The 19,479-nt window shown below is 35.2% G+C and overlaps 1 long non-coding RNA gene across 1 annotated transcript; it reads left to right on the top strand.

Moving 5' to 3' along the window:
• The first annotated feature begins 2,090 nt into the window (after positions 1 to 2,090).
• On the top strand, positions 2,091 to 12,243 carry LOC113051003 (uncharacterized). Its single transcript, XR_003276836.1, has 3 exons — positions 2,091 to 2,167; positions 4,513 to 4,686; positions 11,660 to 12,243. It is a non-coding gene; the product is annotated as an uncharacterized LOC113051003 (long non-coding RNA).
• Positions 12,244 to 19,479: the final 7,236 nt, after the last annotated feature.

Here is a 19,479-nt window from a genome sequence, read left to right as displayed (position 1 = left end):
TGCTTCACAAATTGTAATTTCTATGCTGGACTGCTGCAATGATCCTCTGGCTGGACTTACATCACGTGCAATCAAACCCCTTCAAATGATTCAGAATGCAGCAACACTACTGATCTTCAACAATAATTTTTTTTTTTGTGTTTTTCACCAAAATTGCTGTTTCATTCAATTAATAATTGTTTGGGGACCTCTTGTGACGACATTAATATAAGTGGGTCGTTCAGGGGAGGAAATCGGTCTAGAGTGGAGATCTTGAAGACTGGAGATGGTGGAGGGGGAGAGGTCCTTGCCTGAGGCCAGGCTCGTGCCTTCCACTGGTGCATCAAGGGGCCGTGGTGTCCCGATGCCTAAAGAGATTGTGTCCTGGTTGCACAGGGTCTATGCAGAGAAAAACACGGTGAAGAGGTGGTGGGAGTGTTCATACCGTAGACTTAACTTGGACTTGAGCATGGCTTTCCGCTCTTGCAGTTGCTTCTCCATTAGATCGTGGATCTGCTTCTCCATGGCTTCCAGCTCCAGCTGTACTGAGTGCAGGTCGAACCTGTCCTCACCTGACCTCACCTCAACTATTAATGACTTATTCTGCATGACCATATTTTAGATCCCTTAATGTACCCCACTGTTGGGAACGTTACTTTAAAAAAGTAATTAGTTATAGTTACTCACTACTTGTTCCAAAAAGTAACCGAGTTAGTAACTGAATTACTCTCTAATAAAAATAACTCCTTACCAGGGAAAGTAACTATTTGTGTTACTTTTAAAAAAAAAAAAAAAGGTGCTATATGTCAAAGAATTTGTATTTTTTGAGCAGTCTTAAGTCATTTGAAATGAGTAGAATAGACAGGTGTTCGTACATAACTTTCGATATTTATTGCACGTCAACAGACAGCAAGAGTTTTGTCCTGCACTTAAAGTATTATATTTGTAAGAAAAGATTTTTTGGCCACTAGCTTTGTAGATGCGTGTGTCGTTGTGAGATGCTTCATTAAATTAGAGTTGCTTACAATGGATGTCGACAAAGTCTTTGCTCCTGGACATCATATACACATTACATGCATGTTCTTGCCTTTGACCACAATGAATTTTTAGTAGTGCTTATATCTCCACCTTGAAAATGGCAACTTTTCATTGGATTGCTCCTGACTCGCTATCTCTGCTGCGCTGCGAATCTGTTTATCTGTTGCATGTGTGTGTGAGGTGCCGCTGGCGTGTGTGCTGGCATGTGTGAAAAACACTGGCTCTGATTGGCTACCATGAAACACATGACTCTGCCTTAGCCATCATAATCGCTTATATCGTTATTAACCCACCTCCTCACTAGATGTGTGAGCCAGGGGTGCTTTCGGATTATACCCAATTTATTCAATTAATGCATAGTAACGCACCGCATTTAACGTCTTGTAATGTTAACAGCGTTATAAAAGACGGGAAAAGTAATTAAATTAGATTACCCCGTTACTGAAAAAATAACGTCGTTACCTAACGCCATTCTTTTAAATGGCGTTATTCCAAACACTGATGTACCCCATACAGAAACCTAACAATTAACTTACTGATTATTATTAAGCAGCAAGATAAGGGGTTGGGGAAACTGTGACAGTTAATAGTTAGTTAATAGTTTATTATTCCCAAAAATAAGTGTGACCAACAAATTAAATAAACTAATAAATTTATAATGCAAAAATTTTGTATGTGTATTTTTAAAGAGTCAGGAAAAGAGGAAAGCAAAATGTTGTTGCACACAGTGTCAACAGCTCAATTTAAGATGCTGTTGATACAGTATCATTTACAAAGGACCTACACTTACCCAAGCACTGATATTTCCTCATGATCCACAGAATCTGGTAGACAGCTGTAAAAATCAACTCAAACCATATTTTCCTTTCAGCTGAAACTTCTATTTTTTATATATACAGTATGTAAGAGATTCCACTTTATCTGCTTAAAATAAATGGATGTTTAATTTCTCAGTTATTTATTTCTCTGTTCAGATTACGGTACTGTTTTCTCACTGGTCAGAGCTGTGAATTTTATGGCATCAGCTCTACAATTATCAAACTCTCGTCTGATAAAGCTGGACATGAGTGAGAAATGCTCTGCAGGACTCAGGAGTGAGGCTGCTCTCAGATGCACTGAGGAGCCCAAACTGTCAGCTGAAGATACTGAGGTTTGAGAATCAGATGTGTTTTTAATTATGTTAATTTTAAACACAAAGTTTCATTACCAAATCAAAAACTTTGTAATAACGTTCACTTGGAAGTCATTTATAAATGATTAGTTAATGATTAAACTAATTATTTACAAAACATTCATAAGGAAGTAATATGTTAATACTTTTCATTAATAAATTAATAAGTGATATGTTCATATTTTGTATATGTTTGTAGATTAAGTTCTAAATAATTATAGCTTAAAATAATAATAAGTGATTCAATGATTAACTGATCATTTACAAAACATTACTATACATTCGCAGATAATTAAGTAATATCCTAACGATTTACAAATCTCATGTTATCTTAAAAAATAGCTTCATAAAATAATCAAACATATCCTTAGTAAATGGTTAATACACTGAATAAAAAAACGATTGAAAGTTAGTCAACTAAATTTGTTTATTTAAATGTAGCAAAAATTGACTACAACTACTTAAAAAAACTTTTACATTCAATGAATCATTGCTTTCAGTATAGTTACTAGTTAATATATTTTTATTCACTTGTAAATCATTGAATGTCAAAATTGTACTATTATTGCACAGTGTTATAAATGATCCATGTATCAGAAAATACATCTGCCTATAATCTCACAAGTCAGCCCTTACATTGTGGTACACACTACAAAGTTCAAAACCTATTGTGTAAATGCATTATTAAATAATTTCCAAACTTTCTGCAACCCCTAAACTAAAGTGTAAACTACTTGTCTGTTGTACATGTTTTACAAACCTGCTGGTTGCAAGTTGTGTGTGTACACACTGGGGTGAAAGATCTACGAAGGATGAGTAATGATTAAGTCAGGTTGTTATAAAACATTTAGTAGTTTCCAGCCATCTATTTTTGTGAGCTCATCTAAAGGGAGGACTGTTTTTACCTTGTAAAGGAGATTTAAAGGATCATTTATCTTCCCAACATAAAAGTTAAACACAACACAGATGGATACAAAACACTGAAATTTATCAAGATGCAAAAAAATTAAACTGTACAGCTGTAAGTACACTTGATAAAAAATGAAAATAAACGTCTGTAATTCGTAGAAGAAAAACATTCAACTGTAACAGTTGTACAGTTTCATTTTATTGCATATTGGAATAAATATTTCTGAGTGTCCCTCTGTCTTGTTTGTTTATTTATTTATTTATTTTGTAAGGAACATAACTGAGACTTTAATCTGCTTTGTAATAGATCTGCTTATAAATCAAGAGCAATGCATAAATTAACTGCTTACTAATGATTATTCATGTTGGGACAAGGCTTTATAAAAGATGAACTGACCATTTACTAATGCTTACCTAATGATTCATAGAGTGCAGTTATTTTTAAAGTGTTACCGATTAGGGGATGCTGAAAGCTTTGTAAATTTATTCATCCATTTACACAACAGGATTGAATACTTTGTAGTGTGTAGCGCAATGTAAGTGCTCACTGGTGAGGGTGTAGACAGACTATTGTATTTTTAACGCTGTGAGATAATAATACAATGTTCTCATTTCAATGATTAAAATTGATTAATAATCAATTAAATAGTTACTTATTAACTTATAAACTAATTTACTATGGTTATGTTTGATTATCTCATGATATGCTATTTTTTTAAGATAAGTAAAGTGTTTTGTAAATGATTAGTTATTCATCATCTAATCACTTGTAAATGGTTTATAACTCAATCTACAAAACATAGATACAAATATTAACAAATCACATGTTAAGTTTTGTAAATTATTAGTTCATAATTAATTTCTTATAAATGTCTTACAACTGAATGTTATTATAAAGTGTTACCTTCTTTTTTAATTAGTTTTCAAATGAAAGACAAAATTAGTTAATCTAATCTGAGCGACGTCTCCAAATATTACTGCATAAATTAAAAATGTTCTAAATCTCAAATAGAAATGCTAATAAAAATACAAATACAACACACAAGTTTGTATATATAAAATTGGTGCTACAGGGTCTGAGGTAAAATATTAGTTGATTTCTCTTTATGTTTTGTTTAGTGATAAATGTAATTATCAATAGTCCAAGAGGATATGATGGACAGCTAATATATACTTGTCAGTTAAAAGCTACATTTAAAGCAACAGAATATTCTAAATAACATGACAAATGAGAACATAAATCTTGTTTTTGTTTACTCTGTCAACAGTCATGCAAGCATTAAATGTGTACAGTATAATATAAAACTTGCAATGTCTACCATGTTATTATTTTCGAACAAGATGTGAAAGATGTGAAATAATTTAAATATTTAACGTGTGTGTGTAATTATTCAGTTTGTTATTATTCTGTTCAGATTGCAGGAATGTAAACTCACTGGTCAGAGCTGTGAATTTGTGGCATCAGTTCTACGGTCATCAGACTCTCGTCTAATAGATCTAAACATGAGTCACAATGAGCTGCAGGATTCAGGAGTGAAGATACTCTCTGATGGACTGAAGAGCCCAAACTGTCAGCTGGAAAAACTGAGGTTTGAAATACAGATGTGTTTTTTATGTGAATTTGATCGACATGATGTAAGTGTTTGCAGTAAGGATGTAAAGATTCACTCATTGTCTCAAATGCTTTGATTGCAAATTCTGATTATGTATATACCTCAATCTTGATGCATGGATTTCTGAATTGTGAGACATTTGAGGCGTATCTTCAGTAGTATTATTTATTGTGAATCTGCTCTTTGGAGCTGCAGTCATCAAGTCTGACTAAATCAGCGAAACACTGTAGTTTTATACACATTTTAGAAGGCAGTGTTTAGAGCAGACAAAGCTCCTGGGTGACAACCTTAAAGTATGCAAAGGGAGTAAGCAGTTATATCAGCTGCACAAGACACCGGATTGTCACCAGCCCTAATTCAATCAGCAATTCCAGAATTTTATTATCATAGAGAAAAAGATAAAGAACATAAGTATTGATGATCACTAACTGAGCACAATGAATATGCAAATTTGCAAAAAAATTTGATTAAATTATTTCGGAATTGAATGAAAAACCTATTAATTGTGAATTAAATTGATTAGCTGTCTACACAAAGATTCACACTCCTCTTGTGGCTATCCACATCTATGAGTTTTGAACTTAAAGTCGATAACAGATTCAGCTGATTGTATTCTGAGGAAATCTTTTAATATTTGTGCATTGGATAAAAATGTGCTAAACCTCACATGACAAGACAAAAAATTAACATGAATAGAAAACAAAAAAAATATATATATTAAATAAAGACTTAGGAAGCAAACATGTGTTTTACTCATAATATATAGCTTTAATTGATTTGAAACATTAAAGGCACAATATCCAATATTTTAGATTTTTTTTATAAAAAAAATCTTACATATTGTGCCTTTAACTGCAGTAAGCATATAAATGTATCTCCTTCATGTCAAAATATTTAACATGATATTATCATGAGTAATGTCAGTGATCTTTTTATTGTTTTGTGGTGTATTTTGCCGGTTCTCCCAAGGATCAAACTCAGTCAGGGATTTTTCTCTCAGAAGAAAAGACTTTATTTTAAGCAAAACAAAGTCGAGAGCTTGTTGCAAGAAGTTCTCTCGAAATGCTAGGTTGCATCTCATTATATACCGTATACAGGGCGTTTCCAAATAGTCAAACTTTTCCTTATGCTTGCAATTTTGATCCCTCCCTAGGGAGACGCTATGGTAAAGATAAGAGACCCATTGCATGTTTTTCCAGATGTTTCCTGAGACTTGTTATGGTAAAGAAAAGTGGTGGTCAGGATGTTTTTTGCAGACATAGGCACATTCCTTTCACACAAAGGCTATATGATTCTAATGGAATAAAACACGTATGTATAAGTATGACTAGATTCATCTTGATCATACTTGATTGAGCAAAATCCCACCAATAAAAATCTTCCACATATTCTCCCCTTTGAGACTTAATAAGTCTCACATTTGATTATTCTTATCCAGAGTGCTACTCCATAATCCAGTCATATTAGTTACACTACCTAGTGACTAAATAAGTCACATTGTATTATCACCAGTGACTAGATTATGAAATTCCACTCTGAGGGATTACTGGACCAAACATCTCTCTCCTAATTCAACATGGAGTGAGTAAAAGATCCAGTCTCCCTAACCCCTCTTTAATAGTAGACATTGTTAAAAACATGAATATGCAATTGGATCAGCACTTGCCTGGTTATCACAGTTTTGTATAAAAGGCATAAAAATACATACACATACAAATACAAATCACATCACACATTGAATATCACAAGATTATAAGAGTTGATCTTCATCTTAGATACCTTATGTATCAATTTCCCATTATCTTGATATCTTTGAATTCAATTTGCTTAACTGTGGCTTTGACTAGTGGCCTCAATATAGGAAGTATGCAGTAAAATAGTAAATCTCCTGTCATTAATGCAATTCCTGAAAACTTTCCCTATTTAGTTGTAAACTATGCTCCACATGTTCCTAATTGTAAATCAAACCAGTCTTACATTTTATTATCTTTTCCAACATTTTCTTTATCACCATTCTTAGCCTTTTCAATTTGATCAGTTCTTCATTAAATGCTCCCTTCTATAAATACAGCATTTTCCCCAAACATAACACATACTTTTCCTTCTTCAATTCACAAATCTTGAGCTTTTCTATTTTGCTCCTTTCATTCTATTTGTTGCATCAAATTGCTCTATTTTCCCTTCAAATCTTCCTACATCCATATTTCCCTTCTCATAACCTTCAAATTCTTCATCTACCATTACTTAAAATTCTCTTTCCACCTTTTCTTTTCTATTTGTTGGCTCATATCTGCACCCAAGTATTTTGATCTCAGTAGCAGTCCCATCATTGTCTCATTCCATCTTCACCAGGGAGACTCTTTGCGAGTCGTTGCAATGGTCTTTCCCTCGTTGGCAAGGGTGGGTCGTTACTAGCACGCCCTTCATCCCTCACTTCATGCTGTGTGGAGTTGTTGAAGCTGGTTGGCGTATTTTAAGGTTAGAGATGTGAACTCAGGTGTCACTCTGTAACCATTTTGCTGATTAATGCAAGGCTCTCTTGAGATCATAACTGCACCCTCACTGGTTCTCTTTGATGGAGCGAAGCATTCCTTGGCCTTACTGGACTGCTGTCACCTGTATATGGAAAACTTCAGAATTTTTTTGTTAGTGTTATCAAGCATGCTAATTTGTTCATCTTGCCAGTCGTCCTTCTTGGTGTGACCTGTGGAAATGTAATGTGGGTTGAGGGCTGTCTTGGCCCCTTTTTGAGTTTTCACAATTCCTGTGCTGTCTTTACTATTTTTTTTTTTTTTTTTCCTTTCAATTTTATTCTCAACCATTTGCTTATTCAGTTATCTCTTTGTTTTGTAAACTGAGTTCCACTATATCACTGGATAATTTATCTAGGCCTATGTTGCTCAGTAGCATAGGCCTTTTGACCTGGAAAACACTCAACCCACTGCATTTATTTTAACAGTCAGAAAGATAATATTTCATCCTTTTGACACAATCAGCTCCTTCATGATATGCTGAAAAGAAAGTTAGATGTGGGGTGGACAGAGCAAGCGTGCTTTGCTCTGCCTTCCCATGTTATACGCTGCGCATGTGTGGCACTGTTTTTCTTTCTGCCACAACAAAGACCTTGGTACTGACCAGGAAACTTAACCAAATACATCCATGGTCATTATCTTACTGGGCATAAATTTGCCCTGTGGGCCCACATTCATATTTGTATACAGCTGTTTGGGCAAATTGATTGAATTGCCTCAGTGTCTCGTCAGACACTCTCTTTCATGCCATACAACACCATCATTCATACTTTTTCACACACTTTCACTCCCCCTTTTTTTTTTTTTTTTTTTTTTTTTTTTTTTTTTTTTTTTTTTTTTTTTCTTCCTTTTTCCAAAATCTCCTAGATGAATTTGTTTAGAATATTAGGCCTAGGCATTGAGCATTTGAGAGAGCCAATTATCATTTCTCAAATGTCATGTGTTTGTCTAATTTAAAGTTTAGTCAAATACTTTTTTGTTATTGCTCATGAGCGACTCTGAGAAGAGGATTGGAGATCTCTGCATATCTTGGATCCATGGCCATCAACATTTCCATCTGGTTATCCCCAGTGATGACAGTATATGTGATTTCATGATTTTGGATCTTTGGAATAATCTTTTATTCATTATTATTTTATTCAGTTTTACCTTAGAAAATTACCTTAAAACAAAATGGAGTGACCAATATTTCTATTTTTTCAACCATATAAATTTTTCCTATTGTTCATCAGGATACCCTTTTTTATTTATTTATTTATTCTCTTCTTTCCCAAAGCGCTCAGCATTGTTGTCAAGTATTTAGTTGTGCATTTCCCCCTAGTTGTTTAATGAAACAGTCTTACTATGCCAAATCCAGCTCCATGTTTATCTGATTGGTGAGTCAAGTACTCACTTCTGTCTGTCAAAGTTATTATTTTTTCTTTAAGACATGAGGCTGGACTGGAACCTATTGAAAAGCAGATTGAGAAAGTTAGTTAAAACACAGAATTTAAGGAAGTGCTGTGAGACCAGTGAATAATCAAGATTAAAACATAGTAAATAAAATAATCAAATAAAATAATTAACATTTGAAGCAGTCTCTATAGTGTTCATTGAATATGCAGGACCTGTGCACTGAAGGGATGGAAGTCCTTCTGGTGACCTCATCAGCCTGGGCTGTTGTACTGGGTCGTCAGTCTGTGATGGCACTCAAAGACCTGATGTTGTGGTGTACGGTCTCCGTTGTTTCTCTGCTTCTTCTCAGTCTGGCTTCTGGTTTCTTTCTGCCAGAGTTTTGCATTTCATAATGTTCTTTTCACCCTCAGGAAAAGTCTCAAGTGAAAGATTCACCTTTTCCTGCTTTAATTATTTCTTTCTCCATGCTGAAGTGTGTTCTTCTCTTTCAGGAGGGGAGGGGAACATCCATCAGCCCCTCCCTCTTCTTCTCTCTGCAGCTGTGTTTGCTGCTTTGCCATTCCTCGACAGACTCCAGTTCATTGCTTTCCTTTGTCAAGGCACTGTTCCAGAAATCATCTGAAAGTTTAACACTCAGAGACTGCATTAATCAAATGTACCTATGTAACTTCTGACCAAATTGTTTCTGAGCAATCAGCTCTTTTTCTAATTTTAACTTTTCAACCTCTTCTTTCAGTGGTCCCTTAATAAAAACAAAATCATATGGTTGAAAACAGCAGTTCTCTTATTCTTTGTTAGTAAAGCAAGTTCTTCATTGCAGGAAAATAGCAAGCATTTTTTCTTCTTTGCAAAATGCAGAAATCAGCTACCTTTATTATCTAAGTATACTGCAATAAAATAAAATAAACCTTCCTTTTATATCAGCATGACATGCATATGGTAAAATAAAGACTTCAATCATATTTTTTCTTCGATATTTGCATACATGATTCAGAATAATCTGGTATTTGTGAATTAATGTTTCCTAACCAACATAAAATAATTCCTATTATTGTAAATAAAATAATTAAATCTAATTCTTTAAGCAACTAATTTCCTTCCTATTGTAAAATGCCTATAGCTTTTGAATCAAAATGTCTATTAACTTGGTCACCCAATCTTGCTTTCATTCCACATTGCACAAGTTATTTCTTTTATTTTTGACATTTACACAAGCCCAATCTCTGAAACTCTGTAATGGATTAACTTTCATACTGTCCCAGGGATAACAAGATACAAATTTTAGATGTCTTCACATATTAGATATAAAGTTTTAAGCACGTGCATCTTTTAAATTCATCTATTAATTTAAGTTATTAAATAATAAATGCATATCTTATTTTAATTAATTTATTATTATTTCTATATTCCACCATATCTGCCATCTCTATATTAGTCCATTTCTTGGAACATTTGTATTTATTTTTCTCTAAAACAACCTTCCTTCAGTTAACTTTATTGTTTTAGGGCTCCTGCACTTATCCTTTCTCAACACCCGTCTCTGTAACCTGATCACTCCCAAGTGATGGTCCAGGAGAGGAGAGCACCTCTTGCTCCCCCCATGTAATACAACTTTACTGTGGAAACGTCCTCCTTTGTTCTCACTCCCACTACACTGGGCTCAGAAAATGTTCTCCCCTTTCACCCAGACATCCTAAATGCAAAAATCTATTATAGATCTTGGTTTAAACTTTATTGATGCTAATTTCCTAACCTCATTCACACTTTCTGCACTCTTTATTGAGCCAGAGTGCTTATTCTTGCATACTTTTTCCCTTCATTTAAGGGATAATCAGTCATTAATTGTCCTTTTATTATCAAGGCTCATCATACATTCATCCCTCTCAAGTGGATACTAGTTGCGTCCAACTCCACCCAGCCACCCTGAAGTGACGGTCCAAGAATGGTGCGCAACTTTTACCCACCCAACACGGAATTTCTTTGTTTACACATTCATTCAGTCCGGACACAGATACATTCACACAACAAAACACAGCTCTTCCTAGAGCTCGCTCTACCTAGAGCGTCCTTAAGGGCCCATCTATTCAGTCCTTCGAGAATTTCACTTATACATTCTCAAAGCGGTATCCATGGGACTTTTCCTCGCGATTCCTTAACTAATCTGCTTATCCGTTTATCACTGTCCTACCTGGCACAGCTATCCAATAAACACAGACCACAGCATGCCATGTCTTTCTGCCTACACCATATTTGTCTTAAATCGAGATTGCCTTCCAAGGCCTTCCTATTAATAACCCAAATATGTGCATGCAATTATTTCTTCTGGAGTAAAACCCCTTTTTCAATTTAGATATCATATTATTTTTTCTAAATTTGGAAGAGCAGATTTTAAGTGTCCTTACCACTCAGAGCTGACCAGTCAACAACACACACTAATTATATAAGCAAAAATGCTTACCTTATTCTATGGTGGCCACCACTGTGTGTGTGTTGCTCATCAGTCAGCTCAAAAGCAGTCGTCCACTCTGCTCCTTTCCAGTCCCATCTGGGGTGCCAAATCTGTGGTGTATTTTGCCGGTTCTCCCAAGGATCAAACTCAGTCAGGGATTTTTCTCTCAGAAGAAAAGACTTTATTTTAAGCAAAACAAAGTCGAGAGCTTGTTGCAAGAAGTTCTCTCGAAATGCTAGGTTGCATCTCATTATATACCGTATACAGGGCGTTTCCAAATAGTCAAACTTTTCCTTATGCTTGCAATTTTGATCCCTCCCTAGGGAGACGCTATGGTAAAGATAAGAGACCCATTGCATGTTTTTCCAGATGTTTCCTGAGACTTGTTATGGTAAAGAAAAGTGGTGGTCAGGATGTTTTTTGCAGACATAGGCACATTCCTTTCACACAAAGGCTATATGATTCTAATGGAATAAAACACGTATGTATAAGTATGACTAGATTCATCTTGATCATACTTGATTGAGCAAAATCCCACCAATAAAAATCTTCCACATATTCTCTATGTTTGTAGTTTACCGTGGTGTGAGGTGAGAGATGAAGGTTGTCGTTTTCTGGCTTCAGCTCTGCATTCAAACCCTTCACACCTGAGAGAACTGTATCTGAGCTATAATTACTCTGAAAAATCAGGACTCAAGATGCTCTCTGATCTACTGAACGATCCAAACTACGCACTGAACAAACTCGAGTAAGATTCATCTTATCCTGTATTCAGTCTAACCATCTACAGATATTCAGTGAAGTGAAATGTTATTTAGAAGAGTCTGAGATAGGGCTTTAGGATATGCAGGAAAAAGTAAAGTGAACCAAAGTCTTTGTTCCTACAATGCAAGTAAATGGTAACTATAACTGTTTGGTTACCAATGTTTATCAAAATATATTTTGTTCAGAAGAAAGTTTCTGTTTCACTGTCAGAAACACACATAACAACTGAATAAAACAGGTCATACCATCATGTCCAACAGATCCTTTCTAGTGAAAAAATAATAGAGAAAGTGCTGAGTATGAAATCATTTAAAGCCCGTGACTACAGATATTGTTACAGGTCTGGTCTTGGGTCAAGATGACACCATAAATAAATAAACAAATATAAGAACACCTTTCCTTTTATTTTATTTTTTTCCTTTTCACTTAAGAGGAAGCAAAACTTTGGGGTTTGCTTAGATAAAAAAGACACTGACTAAACCCAGCTGCAATTAAATTGTAACAATGAGTCGGATCCATGTGCAGTACTTTATTAACAGAGTGGTCAAACTGGCAATGGTCAGATAACACACCAGTATGCAGGGGATATCCAAAATCAGAAACAGTAGCAGGCAAAGCTTGGGGTAGGTGGCAGAGAATCAAAGTTGGTATACACAATCCAAATTCAAACACGGAAGGAACAAACATGCTCGGAAATACCAGACAGAACTAAATAAGACTTTGCAATGTGAGTGTGGATGAGTGCAACCTTTATAGTGTAACTGATAGGAAACAAGTGTGGTTCAAAAATGAGTTCCTAGGCAGGGGTTTTTGGGAAATTAATCCAGGGTGTAATATTTCATGTGAAAGTCTGTGTGGTGAATAATCGGTTGTGCAGTGACCGGATCATGACATAAATAAACCTGACAAAAGAAAGAAAATAAAAATACAGTGGTCTTACCAAACTCCCTAACTACATGAAAACCAGGAGTACAAGACACAAAAAGTAAGCAAAAAATAAAAATAAAGCCTTGCACTTATAAAGGGAAAAACAAACAAAAGAGGAAAAGGCACAAAATTTATGTATGATATGTGATTTTTTTTTTTTGCTGCTTCACAAATTGGATAATTTTTAGGTTGGTTCCATGAAAGCACTTTACATGCACCTGAGGAGAGCTTGTGCTGTGACAACTATTAAATTATCCATTAATTTTTAATCGTTTGTGTTTAGCTATAAAGTCTACAGCACACTCATTCAAGCAATATAATGCTAATTTATGTTTGTCTTTATCTAATAGTGATTAAAAATGTTTATGCCAAACAAATGTGACATTTCTTATCTAAAAATTATCTTCATTGACGTCTAATAATCTAATCTGGAAAATTACTTCATGTGATTAGTATGATGTATTGCATAGCATTAATATCAGTGGAAAATGCTCATCTATTTCCACTGGACTAATACAATATCTGAACTAGGTAATTAGGGAAGTAAAGATTCAGATGATAGCATTTTTTAATTAAGAGATAATTTGAGGATACAATAAAATCTAATAGTCCCTTTTTCTGGACAGAGGTATGTTTCATTTTGACAATCACACACTCATATCCACACAGACTGCCATTAATGACCCGAACAGAGGTATATTTGGAAGCGTTTCAGTGTAATGTTTTCAAAAAACATTTTATTAGTCTGTCTTGACTAATAAAAAAAAATTCCTGTTCCATGTAAAAATATGAATCATTCTGTAATTATAAAAGAGTCACATGATTTTAAAAATAGTGTTTGAATGTTAAAATGCTTGATTTTTATTTTTTACTTTCGAAATGGTTTTATATGTTGGTTATGATTAGGCGATCAAAATTGTCTTTTGGTTAATTTTAGTCAAAGATAAATTTCACATATCTGTATTATGCATATTTGAGTAACACCATAAAAGTAACTGAACACAATAAAATAACACAAATGAGTCCATTGAATTTTAAATAGATCTGAATTGAGGTTGAACTGTTGTCAGAACAGTATAATTTTTTATTTAAATTTTCTGGACTTATTTGGAAGTAAAAACTTACATATAAGCATATCAGGCTGTAACGCCGCACCAGCAGATGGAGCCCTCGTCTGAGCACTGACTGTGTACCGCTCCCTCTGCTTCTACATTCAGATGTGCTAAAACCAGGCAGCAAGGAAGTCGACCGGAAGTTGAAGTCGGCCGCGTGCCGCCATCTTGTAACAGAACTTCACTTGCGTTAACATTCCCATTGACTTCCATTCATTTTGGCGTCACTTTAACAGCGAATAACTTCTGAGGCCTTTAAAGACTCCGTTTGTCCATTATTTATTTCTAAAGATACACGACAATGTATAAAGGGCTCCATTACCTTCTATGTTACATTATGGCCCAGTAGAAACAGTTTTTGTAAAAAATAGGCTAACGATTGCGTCACAACCACTCGACTCTCTGTCGCATTACTGTACAGACAGGAGGAGAAGCTCGCAGGGAATTAACTTAATATGGCGTACTGGCGTTACATTTTAAAATACTATACAAAATAATTAATCAGAATGCTTACTCCTGCTCACTCACGCCAAAGAACTCCCCGCTCAAGCTCGCCGTCTCTGCAATATTAACGATGGCAGTTTGCACGCACGGCTACTAGAAGATTTACATCTGTCAGACAGGTTGCTGACGTCGTCAAGCTTCGTTTGAGTCTGCGCGTCAGAAACGGAAGTGCTAAAAAACACAAAAAAATGGGCTTCAATTGTCTCAGTTGAGTTCCAATAGGGTCGCTGTGTCCATTTCTTTTACTGTCTATGGCTAAAACACTAGTCACATTTAAATCTAGACTTAAAAATCTGTTTAGCTGTGCATTTATTGAATGAGCACTGTGCAATGTCTGAACTGATTACACTATATTTTCACTGTTTTCTTTTTATGTAAACTCATTTTCTAACTGTTTTTAATTTCATTTTAATTAAGTAAATGTTTTAATAATTTTAGAAGTTTTTAAAATTGCTTGTTTTATTTTTGTTATCATTTTTCTACATTATTATTTTATTTTCCTTTATGTAAAGCACTTTGAATTACCATTGTGTACGAAATGTGCAATATAAATAAACCTGCCTTGCCTTGTCTTGCCTTGTCTTACATTCATTTCCTGTTTGGGCAGTATTCAACAAGAGTCTGTGTGTTTTCTTCTTGCAAACTATTGCCTGTTTACCTTTCTTACCCAGCATTTTACACTGTAATTTTGCCTGTCTGTTCTGTGTATGATTCTACCTGAGTTCTCGTATATGATTTTTGGATTGCCCTGTTGGATTGATAGCCTGATTCAAACTGATGAATGTTTTTGGAGCTTTCTCCTGCCTACTCGTCTCTGTCTTCTGGATTCCCCTTGTGTATGTTGCAAGATTGTACTGTTATCACAGTACTGACTCTCTGCCTGGTTTAACGATATCTTTCTCCTAATAAACTTTTTCAAATGGATTCTAATGCCGCCTTAGCCTCGATGTTACAGAATACTTCACTTCAACTGAATCCAGCGGAAGTTTCAAACCTGCAAGCAGAGTTCACCTATCAAAGTGAGGCATCAAAGGGTTACCAAGATCAGTTGACTAAACTCCAGTCTGTCAATGAGCACCTGACTAATTACATGTAGTCTCTACCATCAACCATGCCAAAAATGGTGAGTTTTGCATTACCTGATAAATTTGATGGATCTGCGGATGTAAAAATTAAAAAAATTAAAATTAAATGTATGCATTTAGCAGATGCTTTTATCCAAAGCGACTTACAGTACATTCAGGCTATTGATTTTTACCTGTCATGTGTTCCCGGGGAATCGAACCCCCAACCTTGCACTTGATAGCGCAATGCACTACCAATTGAGCTACAGGAACACTTAACCATTAACAGCGATGACCAATTCTGGAGCTGCACTGAACCTCATTCATAAAGATCTCATCAAAAAATATAATATCCCTATCCAACCATGCAATACACACATTAAGATCAAAGCTGTCAATGATACCTCAATAGGAAATGGAATAAGTCATCCGACCAAGCCAGCAACCATCCAAGTTGGTTTATTTCACCAAGAATTAATCTCCCTGTATTTCATTGACTTCCCCAAACATGAAGTGATCCTTGGATTCCCACGGTTATCCGTTCATGACCCCATAATTCCTGGCATCAGGGTGAGTTGATTAAGTTGTCCATTTTCTGTGAGAGTTATTGCTCTTCCCGTTTTCATGTTACATTATCAGCATAGAAAGCCTGTGATTAACAATGCAGTTAATATTCCCAACTGTTATGATGATCTGGCAGAAGTCTTAAGTATCCTAGCGACTGTACCATTGACATACTCCCCAATGTAATACCTCCAAAGAGTAGGATTTACCCTCTGTCCAGGAATGAAACCCAAGTCATGGAGGAATATATTGAAGAGGCCTTAAGCTCAGGATTCCTTCGGCCCTCCACGTCTCCAGCTGCAGCAGAGTTTTTCTTAGTTGAAAAGAAGATGGAGGATTAAGGCCTTGTATTGATTATCGACGACTTAATAATGTCACTGTGAAGTTCCGATACCCTCTACCACTGGTTCCTTTGGCCTTAGAACAGCTCTGGGAGGCTACCATCTACACCAAACTTGATCTACGGAGTGCTTATAACCTGATCAGAATCAACAAGGGCGATGAATGGAAAACTGCCTTTCTCACCACTATGGGACACTATGAATATCAGGTTATGCCGTATGGGCTTGCCAGTGCCCCGGCTGTCTTTCAGTCTTTCATCAATGAGATTTTCCGAGACCTTCTGAATCAGTATGTAACATTGACGATCTACTCATCTACTCAAATTCTGAAGATGAACATATCAATCATGTCAGGACTGTCCTCACTCGACTTCTAGAAAACCAAGTGTATGTCAAGGCAGAAAAATGTGAGCTTCACGTCAGACAGACTTCATTCCTGGGTTACCATATCAGTCATCAAGGAGTAAAAATGGATGAATCCAAGGTCAAGGCAGTCACAGAATGGCCACAGCCATCCACGATAAAGGAGCTTCAAAGGTTTCTGGATTTTGCTCATTTTTACAGACGTTTTATCAGAAATTATAGTATGATTGCTTCTCCTCTGACTACTCTCTTAAAAGGAAAGCCTTCGAAACTGAAGTGGACTGAGGAGCCCAACCAAGCATTCAATACCCTGAAGGTCAGGTTAACCACAGCCCCCATCTTTAATTCATTAATTCATTATGTGACAATATTGAAAATAATTTAGCCTGTTAGGGATATAATCTTGGAAATAACATTTAATAAGATTTTTATTACAAAAAAAGACTCGTCTCTCTGCACCAGATGAGCGGCATGCACCCTCGTTATCTGATATGTTCAGTGAAATCCTCAAGTTGAAAGTGCCTCAAATAATAAAAATGCATAGGTTATTCTGTTCTTATGTGTGACTTATCAGATTGTAGTCATATTTCTGCTAGATTTTTTTTATTTGTTTTGAAAAAAATAAAAATAAAATTATGCACTGGCCCTATTTAAATACTCTCTCAAATCTTTCTCAAATGTCAGGCAGATGACAAGCTCAACAGCTAGATGGTTATCTGTCTGAAGTCCCCATCCCCAGAAGTGATAACCCTCTTGCCTATAGAGAAGTAATGCACTTTCTTGTAGTAGTATGCACTTGACCTAAATTCACTTTGTTTTTATGAGAGAACATTTAATTTTAAAACCTTTCTGCAAACCAGTAGGCCTGTACATTATTATTTAATGTAGGCTACACAAGTGGGGCCAAGTTAAACATTTTAGTTTAAATTTTATTTTATTCTGTGCATTGTTGCAATGTGCTATATAATTTTTTCCATAATTTGTAATTAATGTATTCTTTGAAACTTTAATATTAATTTAAGCAGTAGCAATGCCTTGATATTAGTAAAGTTAGTACAGTCATAGCCATAAATGCAATGGTACTAATAATTGGCATAATTTATTTCGGTGTTTCGGTTATCGGCCTTGGTTTCCTCATTTTCGGTTTTCGGACAAGAATTTTCCTTTCGGTGCATCCCTAACAGCGACTGAATGGGATGGGATACCCCAGGAGGTAGCGAACACCATCACTTCGGCGAAAGCACCATCTACGAGACACGATTATGCCTTAAAGTGGAACCTGTTAGTCGAGTGGAGTTCAATTCTGGATTCATTTTCTTACAAAATCTGTTTTTCCTACAAAATATTAATAAAATAAGGGATTTATATAGCAGATACAAAACTAATGCATCAAATACTAAATAAGTCTAACATACACTTCAGTGAATGAATTAATTGAGACCGGACGCTTCCAAATTAAGGGAGTGAAACACAACATAATGTCACCATTTTGACAAAAAATAAATAAATAAATAAAGTTCTCAGATTAATTCATTTAAAACCAAATGATACTTTTATGAAAAAAATATCAGCTGAAGTTGTGTGATTTAGGCTCATATCTCAACAATCTGTGAGAGAGAGGCATTATTTATGAAAATACATGAATATCAGCGTGCATCAGCTTTCTGCAGCATATGTGTTTGTTAGTCATCAGCTGAGCATCACAGATCATATTTGTCTTCATCTGAGAGAATAAATCCAGATTAATGGATGAGAACGTGAGACGAGGAGTAAAGACAGATGTGTGTGTGATTAGAGGAGCACTGACAAGGAACACACTGTCAGATCTGCCTTCCTCTTCTCATTAGAATGATTGACTGTCACCACGGAAACAAATTATGGAGCCGCTGAAGATTCCTTGATGGACAAAAGCGGATTGAATCTGGAAAGAGAATGAAGGAGGTGCACGTGCTGATCTGGGTATATATATATATATATATATTTGTATATATATATTTATGTTTTGTCAAGTAATTCGAATTTGGAACAACTTTAATTTTGATTTCTTATTGTATTTCTTTATATAGTAGGCTCATTATTTTTATTCTGTGTTTTTTTGCTTCTAAACTCTGTAAGGAAGCAAAACAAACATTTGTTTCATAAAATATTAGTATTAGTTAAATTTATGCAGAATTGTATGTGCAAGTTAAAAATATTAGAAATATAAATAATTTATGCGATGGAGCAAGAAAAATAAATGTGGAAATTCTACACTAGAACAACAGCGTTAATTTATTAACTTAATAACAATTACACAAATTACTACGAACTTAAACAATGTGTACATTGAATTTGTTTTAATTTTTAAATTGTAAATGTTATGCAAATTTATTGTAAATCAGTTGCGCATTGGTCGGTTTGAGTCACCAGATGGCGCCAGTGTCCATATCAAACTCACTGAGGCGTCTACAAATACTGCCTGACCGGTTTCCCACGGTTGTCTTACATTGTTATAAATAATAATACAATTAAATCATAATATTATGCTTCCATTATGAATTATCAGTGTATTTATTGAGAGTTCGAGGTTTATTAAGATTCACGGTGGCTTAAAAGCAGTCCTCTATAAAGTGCTTGAGTTTATTTTATTCGCGTTTATTTTACATTATAAGTTAAAATAGCTATATTAGACAACACGTGGGTATAGTAAGTGAAGCCAAGCTAATTTTCAGTCAGGCGCGTGCTGGTCAGGCTCGTGGGGTCTTATGTAAGGAG

This window comes from Carassius auratus, chromosome 31 (genome assembly GCF_003368295.1).
Source record: "Carassius auratus strain Wakin chromosome 31, ASM336829v1, whole genome shotgun sequence".
NCBI classification, from domain to species: Eukaryota; Metazoa; Chordata; class Actinopteri; order Cypriniformes; family Cyprinidae; genus Carassius; species Carassius auratus.
Note: the sequence above shows the minus strand (reverse complement) of the source record. Positions and strands in the feature narration are given on the sequence as shown.